The sequence below is a fragment of the Pinus tabuliformis genome, chromosome 5_2 (genome assembly GCF_031772625.1).
Source record: "Pinus tabuliformis cultivar Carrire ecotype Pingquan chromosome 5_2, CPIR1, whole genome shotgun sequence".
NCBI classification, from domain to species: Eukaryota; Viridiplantae; Streptophyta; class Pinopsida; order Pinales; family Pinaceae; genus Pinus; species Pinus tabuliformis.
In genome coordinates, this window is record NC_142306.1 from 355,335,786 (window position 1) to 355,346,655 (window position 10,870).

At 40.6% G+C, this 10,870-nt stretch overlaps 1 pseudogene; it reads left to right on the plus strand.

The window, feature by feature from the left end:
* The first annotated feature begins 7,135 nt into the window (after positions 1 to 7,135).
* LOC149158932 (sucrose synthase pseudogene) lies at positions 7,136 to 7,666 on the plus strand (annotated as a pseudogene).
* Positions 7,667 to 10,870: the final 3,204 nt, after the last annotated feature.

Here is a 10,870-nt window from a genome sequence, read left to right on the forward strand (position 1 = left end):
TTCCCTCGGTATTTGTTGCTCATAATGATGAAGTGAGCAAACTTTGGCATGAGCAATTTGGTCACTTAAACTATCGCTCTCTTCAGAATCTATGTAAAGAAAATATGGTGACAGGTCTTCCAATGGTATCTTGTAGAGGTGGTGTTTGTTCCGGATGTGTACTCGGAAAACATCATCGGGACAGTTTTGAAAAACGTGCCTCTTGGCACGCCTCAGCCCCTTTACAGCTTGTGCATAGTGATTTATGTGGTCCACTTCTAGTTGTTTCATTCTCTGGCTACAAGTATTTCTTAACTTTCATTGATGATTTCTCCAGACGCACTTGGGTATACTTCTTAAAACTCAAGAGTGAAGTATTTAACATGTTCTTGGCCTTTAAGGCCTTTGTTGAAATACAATCTGGACATCAAATTCTTAAGCTAAGATCTGATAATGGTGGAGAATATGTTAACAACAAATTCATCAACTTTTGCACTGAGAATGGAATTCAAGTGCAACATACTATTCCATATACTCCACAACAAAATGGTGTAGCTGAAAGGAAGAATCGCGCCTTAAGGGAAATGGCTAATTGTATGCCTCAATCTAAAGGGCTTAGTCTTAATTATTGGGTAGAAGCAATTAACTGCGCAAATTACATAATAAATCACACTCCTACTATGGTTTTAAAGAATATCACTCCAGAAGAACCATGGAGCTTAATTAAACCAGATGTAAGTCACTTTCGTGTTTTTGGAAGTGAAGCATGGGCCCATATTCCAGATGAGAAACATAAAGCTTTAGAACCTAAGAGTGAAAAATGTATTTTTGTTGGATATTCTGAAGATTTCAAAGGATACAAACTTATTCCACTTAAGTCCAAAAATGTTATCATTAGAAGAGAAGTAAAGTTTGCTGAAAATATATCGGCCTACGAGCCTAGTTCGGCGGATGCGCCACCTCTCCCTATCTCTTCTACTTTTGAAAATATTTCTTCTTCAGAAAATGAAAGCGAGGATGAAAATCCTCCCCCACCTTCTCAAGATCCTCCTTCAGCTCCTTAGCTTCCAAAATGGGTCCGTGCTACTCGGGATGCAGCAGGTGATCTTGCCGGTGATCCTTGATGAGCCCCAAAAATGGATTTATATGGGCTCATTCAACCTCCTAATTCGACTTAATCCACCATTCTCATTAGTTTATTGCATGTTTTTTATTATATTTATGCTAATAGAGTGAACTCGGTTAGTCATTATGCCAACAAGTCTAATGTGTGCTTTGTGTAGTCTTTTTGGTCAATTTGGAGACAAAATCAAAGGTTTTAATGAGCACTTGGCAGCAAAATTCGTGGGAGAACAAGGTAGAGGATTTTTAGGAAGGTGTCCCCTTAATTTATGGGCCCTTATCTCAAATTCTCCACCATCAGCTCAGAGTTTAAGGGCCACCAAATCACTTATCACAAGGGCAGCTAAGCAAGTCAAGTAGGACTGTTGTTAACTACAAGTTTTGGACAGCCGAGTCCCTAAAGTTTAGGAGGACTGTTGGGGTCCTCAATTTGTATAAATAAGAAGGCTTAGGGCCTCATTTTGTTTAACCAGTAGTTAGTCACTTTGTAGGCAGAAGTTAGCCAGCTTGTAGTTCGATTTTAGTCAAGTAGATTAGCTTTGCATTTCAGCACATTTTCAAGCTTTCCCTTGTGGACAGTTTTGATGTAACTCTTCTTTTCTTGCTCAATAAATATGAATCCAGCTTTGCACCAGCTCTAAATCTCTCTTAGGAGGTTGTAGCTCTTGGGGTTGGGCCCATCTCAAGCGCCCAGTACCTCCTTTGTTTACTTTCATGTGTCTTTGCTGCATTCTTAGAATAAAATATGCTCTTTTAGATTTAAATCTTGCTTTGTTATTTAGATTGCTTTGGATGGTTAAAGTAGCTTTTCATGTTCAGATTTAGTTGGTAGGATAATAACAGGAAAAAGGCTCCAAAAAAGGGTCAACAAACACTTTTGGTTTCACCTCTTCCTTATTGGATTAGGGGTTGGAATTGAAGAAACAGTGCTGCCCCAACAAAAACACTAGTTTGCTTGACCATGCAATCCTTAGTGTACTGTTTTCATTTGCAGAAGTTAGTTATGGGTTCAAATCTCTGAAATGTTTCTTTGCATGATTGATGTACATGGTTTTCTTTCCAAATAAAGCTGTTGTTCGTTCGTTTTATTGATAGTTAGATTAGATTAGCTAGGACTTTGATTATTTGGAAGACCTTGTTGATTCGGTTAAATGTACACTATGCAGGGCATCTCTACCACTCTTTCATCCACCTAATCTTCATCATAGCCATCTACTCCATCTCCTAGCTAGGTTCCTCGTCTCACATCTGTCCTCTTGCCCACATAGCCCTACCTTTTTGTGCAATCATTGTTTCAGCCTTCTTTGAGCCAATTTATCCATCTACACCTTCTCACCACTCCATCCACCAGTCCCTGGGACATTTCAGACCCCTATCCTACCTCCATATCCATTCATGCATCTCCCCTCACTCACCCATCCTCCAAAATCCAATTTTTAAACATCCTGTAGAAATTTCTGAACATCCTGTAGAAATTCCTGCACATCCTGTAGAACCCCTGTAGACTTCCTATAGAAGCTCACAAATGAGGTTTCTTGATAGCCAAACTTTGTGAAACTCTTTGTAAGGGTGTTAGGGACTCCTTAGACCCTCTTTGAACCTTCCCAACCTCTTCCAAGCATTTCTCCTCCTTGATCCACCCCTGCACAGTCAAAGAACAGTGAAAGCATATGCATGATGAAACTGACAACTTATTCAAAAATACAAAAAGATGTTTTATTCAAATAGTGATAACTTAGGCACATGTATTTTACCTTCATAGCAGTAATGGAATCTCTTTCAGTAGTTTGCATTCTCTCCTTTGCATCAGTAGGACTAGCTGGTAGAATTAGGGTTTGCTAGGGTTTGCGTTTTCCTTCAGTTTTTCAATCTCTTTTCGCAAATAGATTAGCTTCCTTCGAGTTAGCTTTCATCCATCAATTAAAAAGCTTCTTCTAAGAGCTCATAGAAGTTGGCTTAAGCTCCTAGAGGACTTGTGCTAGCTGACCAAGTGACAGCTACGGCAAGAGCTAGTACTTGTGCATACAACATTGTCGCTTCCAAGTTTGTTACGAACTACCGAGTTGATAAAAGTAAAGATGGGAGTCCCAGGAGTTGCAACATTATTGCTGCAATACTGGAGCCCACCATATTTTTGGAGCTGTTGCCGGGGAAGCGTCAGAGTATTGGTGATTGCTGCTTTTCTTCTATTTTCCACTACAACCTTCTGCTAACTAGTTTATTTCATTTCCATTATGCAATTTCGTTTCTGCAAAAGTAGATTAGTATTTCCTGCTTTCATAGATTAACATTTTAATTCCGCAATTTCAATTCTACAATCGTAGATTAGCATTTCAATTCCGCAATTTCAATTCTACAAGCGTAGATTAGCATTTCAATTCCGCAAGTGTAGCCTAGCATTTCATTCCTACAATTTCATTTGAGCAAAATAGATTAGTCTTTTCCTTCTTTCATTTCAATTCCGCATTTTCATTTCAGCAAGATAGTTAGTTGCAGTTCAATCTATTTTAGTTTTGCAGGTACAAGAAGAAAAAAAGGCAAAAATCAACCAAAAAGATTTCCTTTCATGCCTTGTAGGAGTAGAGATAATTCAGAAAAATGATTGCACAACACCCCCACTGCTTCACACAGCCAACCTTCTCTCTTCTTCGATGGTTGTGATTAAAGAACCCTTAGGTGGACAGTAAGACATATCTGAAGAATCTCAAGGGAAGAAGAAGAAGAAAACATTCCTCTTGAGCAAATGGCTACAAGCAAAAATGTTGGGAGCAATACCTTATCCAAAAATGAATTTGCAAATCAGATGGAAGATTTCAAGAGTGAGGTAAGGCAGTTTCTTGCCATGCAACTGGATACCTTGCAGATCCAAAAGAAGCAAGAAGAAGCCAAGAGGGCTTTGGCCATTTTTTGTCCTAGGTGCACTAGAAAGCATCCTAGGAACGAATGTCCAATGCACTCTCTAGAAGTGTGTTTCGTCTGTGAAGAATACCATCCTATGAATCAATGCCCTTCCTTGCCTGGACTTAAAGCTGCATACCAGAGAGCCAAAGGAGCCACTGAATCACTCTATTATATGAACCAAAGGAGGCCACATGGACCCATACCCTACCAGCAGGGAATGCAAGGTACATCCCAGAACTATTATGACCCCTATCAAACCACTTCCATACCTTCTTGGGGTCCCCCTGCTCATCCTTCTTGGTTCACACCTCCTCCTTGTTCCTTCACAGATCCATATTATGCCCAACCAGCTGCTCATTTGTTTCACTCTTATGCTCAGCCACAGCCTCAGTGGAATGCACCTCAGCAAGGGTGGAGGCCCCAATACAACACTCCTCCCGCTTCTTTTCCTCCACCACCTACTCATCCACAACCATCGCCTCCTGCTCCACCAAGGCAACCCCAAATGCCTGCCCAACCACAACCCCATCCACATCCATCTCAAATATACACCCCCACTCAGCTACCTGTACCACCATTTCCAAAACCATACAATGGAGTAGCTCAACCCAATTGCAAAGCTGAGGCACAACATGTCCAAATGACTCCTCTTGAGCTCAACGATCTTCACCATAGCTCAGGAAGAGTGTTGCAAAGCAAAGATTATATTGACAACATTGAAGGACCAAAGGAAAAAGAAGATTCAAAAGAGGAGATCAAAGAACCATGGGCTGCAATTGATGAAGAGAAGAGATCAGAATCAAGGATCGAGAAAGCTCCCTCATGGTTACCATCAAACCCTCCATGTAGTCAAGAGAAAAGTCAGGAAAAAGAGGAAGATGTGAAGGTCATGATAGAAGAAGATATGGAGAATGATCTAGATCAGCAAAAGGACCAAGGATATCAAAGCTATATTGAGACATGGTTCCAGACAGTCACTAAGTTGTAGCAGTACTCTCTTCCTCAGCTATGTTTGATCCCTTCAAAGTCAAATCATTTGGTCTCTGAGATCTGGATAGCTGTCAAAGCATGCATTTCAAGTCGCCAAATCATTTTATCTCTAATCTCGATGTGCACATGGCTCCATTGGAAGCATTCTTATACTTGAAAAGGATTTTGGTTTTTCAAGTAGGGTAGGGTACAAAAAAAAAGAGAAAAAAGAAAAAGAAAAAAAATGAAAATAAAAATCTAAGTTGAAAACCTCCTCGGAGGCACCTTAGATTGGCTCATTGATTGAAAACCTCCATGAGGTGGTCAATGGGTTGGAAAGAAGAGAAAAAAAAAAGGGAATAAGATCCCTGGGTGAAAACCTCCCTTGGAGGCGCCCGGGGCAGGCAATTAGGGTGAAAACCTCCATGAGGTGCCCTAGTTGTTTTTCAAAAAAAAGAGAAAAAGAAAAGAAAAATAAAGCTAATTTCCATTGAATAATTTCAGGTTGTAAGAAGGACATTGCAGGTCAGGAGGATTGCTCAAAACAAAGACAAAGGAAGTTCTATGCCTTCTACAGGAGGTTCTGTGTCTTCTACAGGAAGTTCTGTGTCTTCTACAGGAAGTTCTGTGTCTTCTACAGGAAGCCTACAAACGAGCCAAAATTGATCTCTGAAGAGGACCTAAAGGCCGAGAATCTGTCCATGAGGCCTGCAAGCATCCATGTTTCCATCCCTCACCCTTCTCCATCATTTTTTCCATCTCATTGTGCTTCTTTCCTCAAAACTGTGTTCTACAGGAAGTTCCTGTAGAAATTACAAGGATTTCTACAGGAAGCTAGAAATGGATTTGAAAAAGGTATTTTGGCAAGCATGAGAGCTTCCCCAAGGGATCAGAAGTCCTATTGCAATCTTCAAACTCCTCCTCCATCATCTCCATGCCTGCATCACAGCCCAAGCTCAGTTTTTCTTTCCATGCAAAACTTGCAGAATGCTTTGAAGAAAAAAATACATAGAACAGAATTTGTTTTTTCCCTAACTTGAAAACCATGCATCCATTTAAAAAACCGTGTTACGGGGAATTGTACAGGGGTGATGGCAACATGCCTGAGCAATTTCAGCCAATTCCGGTGCACGGTTTCTAAGAAATCAGCCTCCATAACCATCAGCCATTTTTGCATTTTCTCCCTATCTGTGTATCCGTTTCAAAACCTGTTTTATGGGGAGATGCACATGGGTGATAGTAGCCTACCCAAGCAGTTTCAGCCGATTTTGATGTACGGTTTCCGAGAAATTGATCTCTGAAATCTTCAGCCATTTTCAATTTTTCTAGAAATTTGTGCATCCATTGATCGTGATTTTTCTATGGGAGGTGCATAATGATGATAGGAACATGCTCAATAAGTTTCAGATTGATCCGATCTATCGTTCCGGAGCAATGGAGAAAACAAGTTTCGGTCTTGAGAAAATTCAGCAGCAGCAGCTTGAGGGTGCAGATCTGAACGTGAAGCCAGCTCCTACAGCATGGATTCGGCTAGAGGATACCTGCACAAGAAAGTAGCCATGAATTAGCAACCAAGCCATCATGCAACCACCAAAAGAAATGCATGCAGTAGCAGAAAGCACCTCACAACAACCATTTGACTTCAGGTACGTGACTAAAACTAATTCCTCTGATTGCATGAATGTAATTCGGAAACAACATGAGCAATGAGATGGTTGGGATTAAAAAAAAATTGGTGGCCAGCTAACTGGCCACCCTCATCCAGTTAAACAATGCTCAGTGGGTGAATAAGACACGTGCGCTCAGCCATCTCAGGAGGAAATTGGAGAACAAGTAATGGTCACTGTTTGACCTTCAACATGATTGATGGAGTGATCACAGGTAGGAAACATGATGATTCGTGACAGCACTTCCATCTACATGGCCAACACATGTTTTTGCCACCTCACCACAAATCATGCAGCAATTAAAGACGGCTCGGCTGAAACTCACGAACTGCTGTTCATTTGCACTTTCCACATCCTCAACTGAAGTGTGCACAATCAGTTAACCTATCATCCTCCACTGAGTTTTTCTACCTGTTTTCGAAATTCTCCCGCATATTGGGCTCGCTCAAAGGCATAATAACATTCTACAAGAAACGGGGGGGTCTTCTACAGGAAGTATGGCACAACATTCTGGAGCAGAGAAGCCCAGACTTTTCTTCATCAAGTTTGGAGTTCTGAGAGAGGTGGGCTTGGAAAAGAACACTCTTCCATGCAATCAACGAATTGAAAGAATTGGTGGAACACAAAATTCAAGGATACTCCAAGTACCCTTTAAAACAGAAAAAGGAGTTTTGCAGAAATGGGTTTCTCGATTTGATGTGTGGCCTTACTTGGAGAGATTTTCAGAGGATGTATTAAATGAAGTAACGGTAGAGCTAAAAGGTCAACCTGACCTGATCATTGGCAATTATAGTGATGAAAATTTAGTTGCATCTCTGATTTCACATAGACAAGGAATCACTCAGTGCAACATAGCCCATGCTTTGAAGACCCAATACCTAGATTCAAACATATACTGGAAAAAATATGAAGGAAAATACCATTTCTCTTGCAAGTTTACTGCAGATCTAATTGCAATGAATCATGCAGATTTTATTATCACTAGCACATATCAAGAGATTGTTGGAAGCAAGGATACTGTTGGATAGTATGAGAGCCACACTACTTTCACCCTTCCTGGTCTTTATCGTGTGGTTCATGGAATTGATGTTTTTGATCCCAAATTCAACATGGTTTCTCCTGGAGCAGACATGCAAATTTATTTCCCTTATACAGAGAAGCAACATTGTCTTACTGCTTTACATGGTTTAATTGAGGAACTCTTGTTCAATCCTAAACAGACAGCTGAACACATGTGTATTTTGAATGACCATAAAAAGCCCATTATCTTTTGTATGGCAAGACTCGATAGAGTGAAAAACATGACAAGACTAGTTGAATGGTTTGCAAAGAACAAACACTTGAGGGATACTGTCCTCCACGTTCTGGGGAGGAAACCATATACAAAATTCCCATTTTGATTAGTGCACAAGCCAAAATAGAGTGTGAGGAAGCAAGATATTGAGGCAGAGAAGAAAACTAAGGGTAAGGAAGCTAAGGGAAAGAAAACCTAGGGCAAACCATCACAGGAAAAGCCACAGGAAAAGCAAGAGGAAAAGCAAGAAAGAAAAAGAAGGAAGAAACAGAGAGAAAAAAAAACAAGTTTAATCCCTAGAAGTTGTTGCAGGTTGCAAGAACACAATGCGGAAAGGGGGCCTCCCAACACAAGCAGAAGGGTCCCTACCAAGTTCCCAGGCATCCTCACATCCATCCCCTCCATGAACACTCATTTTTTCAGGGTTCAGACACAATCTAGTCATGGTTCAACCTTCTACAGGAAGCTACAGGACTTTCTACAGGAAGTTCTGTATTTCCACCAGAAACATCCTATAGAGCCTTTGGGTAGGCCAGAATCGATTATGGAGAGGGATTTGAAGCTTGAAGTCTGTTGAGGAGGCATGCAACCAATATTTTCTTCCATCCTTCATTGGTTTCATCTCCTTTCACCACCATTGCCACCATCTGATTGAATATACTTGCACAATCATACCAAAGCTGAGAATTCTCTAGGAAAAGGAGCATGCAGTGGGAAGAAGTAGAGAGAAAAACATGGTTTCATGACCGAGAAGAGGACATCACTTCAGAAGCTTGGCATGACAGGGAGGCCACCAAGGCCATCAAAGATGAGGAAATAGATTGGTTGCTCAAAGGATGAGCAACACTTTCAGTAGGGGGTTGATGATGAGCCCCAAAAATGGATAATTATATGGGCTCATTCAACCTCCTAATTCAACTTAATCCACCATTATCATTAGTTTATTGCATGTTTTTGATTGTATTTATGATAATAGGGTGAATTGGGTTAGTCATTATGCAAACAAGTCTAATGTGTGTTTTTTGTAGTCTTTTTGGTCAATTTGGAGACAAAATCAAAGGTTTTAAGGAGCACTTGGCAGCCAAATTCGTGGGAGAACAAGGGAGAGGATTTTTAGGAAGGTGTCCCCTTCATTTATGGGCCCTTATCTCGAATTCTCCACCATCATCTCAGAGTTCAAGGGCCACCAAATCAATTATCACAAGGGCAGCCAAGCAAGTCAAGTAGGACTGCTGTTAACTACAAGTTTTGGGCAGCCGAGTCCCTAAAGTTTAGGAGGACTATTGGGGTCCACAATTTGTATAAATAAGAAGGCTTAGGGACTCATTTTGTTTAGCCAGTAGTTAGTCACTTTGTAGGTAGAAGTTAGCCAGCTTGTAGTTCGATTTTAGTCAAGTAGATTAGCTTTGCATTTCAACACATTTTCAAGCTTTCCCTTGTGGACAGTTTTGATGTAACTCTTCTTTTCTTGCTCAATAAAGATGAATCCAGCTTTGCACCAGCTCTAAATCTCTCTTAGGATGCTGTAGCTCTTGGGGTTGGGCCCATCTCAAGCGCCCAGTACCTCCTTTGTTTACTTTCATGTGTCTTTGCTGCATTCTTAGAATAAAATCTTCTCTTTTAGATTTAAATCTTGCTTTGTTATTTAGATTGCTTTGGATGGTTAAAGTAGCTTTTCATGTTCATATTTAGTTGGTAGGATAATAAAAGGAAAAAGGCTCCAAAAAAGGGTCAACAAACACTTTTGGTTTCACCTCTTCCTTATTGGATCAGGGGATGGAATTGAAGAAACAATGCTGCCCAACAAAAACACTAGTTTGCTTGACCATGCAATACTTAGTGTACTATTTTCATTTGCAGAAGTTAGTTATGGGTTCAGATCTCTGAAATGTTTCTTTGCATGATTGATGTACATTGTTTTCTTTCCAAATAAAGTCGTTATTCATTCGTTTTATTGACAGTTAGATTAGATTAGCTAGGACTTTGATTATTTGGAAGACCTTGTTGATTCGGTTAAATGTACACTGTGCAGGGCATCTCTACCACTCTTTCATCCACCTAAGCTTCATCAGAGCCATCTTCTCCATCTCCTCGCTAGGTTCCTCGTCTCACATCTGTCCTCTTGCCCACGCAACCCTACCTTTTTGTGCAATCATTGTTTCAGCCTTCTTTGAGCCAATTTATGCATATACACCTTCTCACCACTCCATCCACCAGTCCCTGGGACATTTCAGACCCCTATCCTACCTCCATATCCATTCATGCATCTCCCCTCACTCACCCATCCTCCAAAATCCAATTTTTAAACATCCTGTAGAAATTTCTGAACATCCTGTAGAAATTCCTGAACATCTTGTAGAACCCTTGCAGACTTCCTGTAGAAGCTCACAAATGAGGTTTCTTGATAGCCAAACTTTGTGAAACTCTTTGGAAGGGTGTTAGGGACTCCTTAGACCCTCTCTGAACCTTCCCAACCTCTTCCAAGCATTTATCCTCCTTGATCCACCCCTGCACAGTCAAAGAATAGTGAAAGCATATGCATGATGAAACTGACAACTTATTCAAAAATACAAAAAGATGTTTTCTTCAGATAGTGATAACTTAGGCACATGTATTTTACCTTCATAGCAGTAATGGCATCTCTTTCATTAGTTTGCATTCTCTCCTTTGCATCAGTAGGACTAGCTGGTAGAATTAGGGTTTGCTAGGGTTTGCGTTTTCCTTCAGTTTTTCAATCTCTTTTCGCAAATAGCTTAGCTTCCTTCGAGTTAGCTTTCATCCATCAATTAAAAAGCTTCTTCTAAGAGCTCATAGAAGTTGGCTTAAGCTCCTAGCGGACTTGTGCCAGCTGACCAAGTGACAGCTGCGGCAAGAGCTAGTACTTGTGCATACAGCACCATCGCTTCCAAGTTTGTTACGAACTACAGGGTTGATAAAA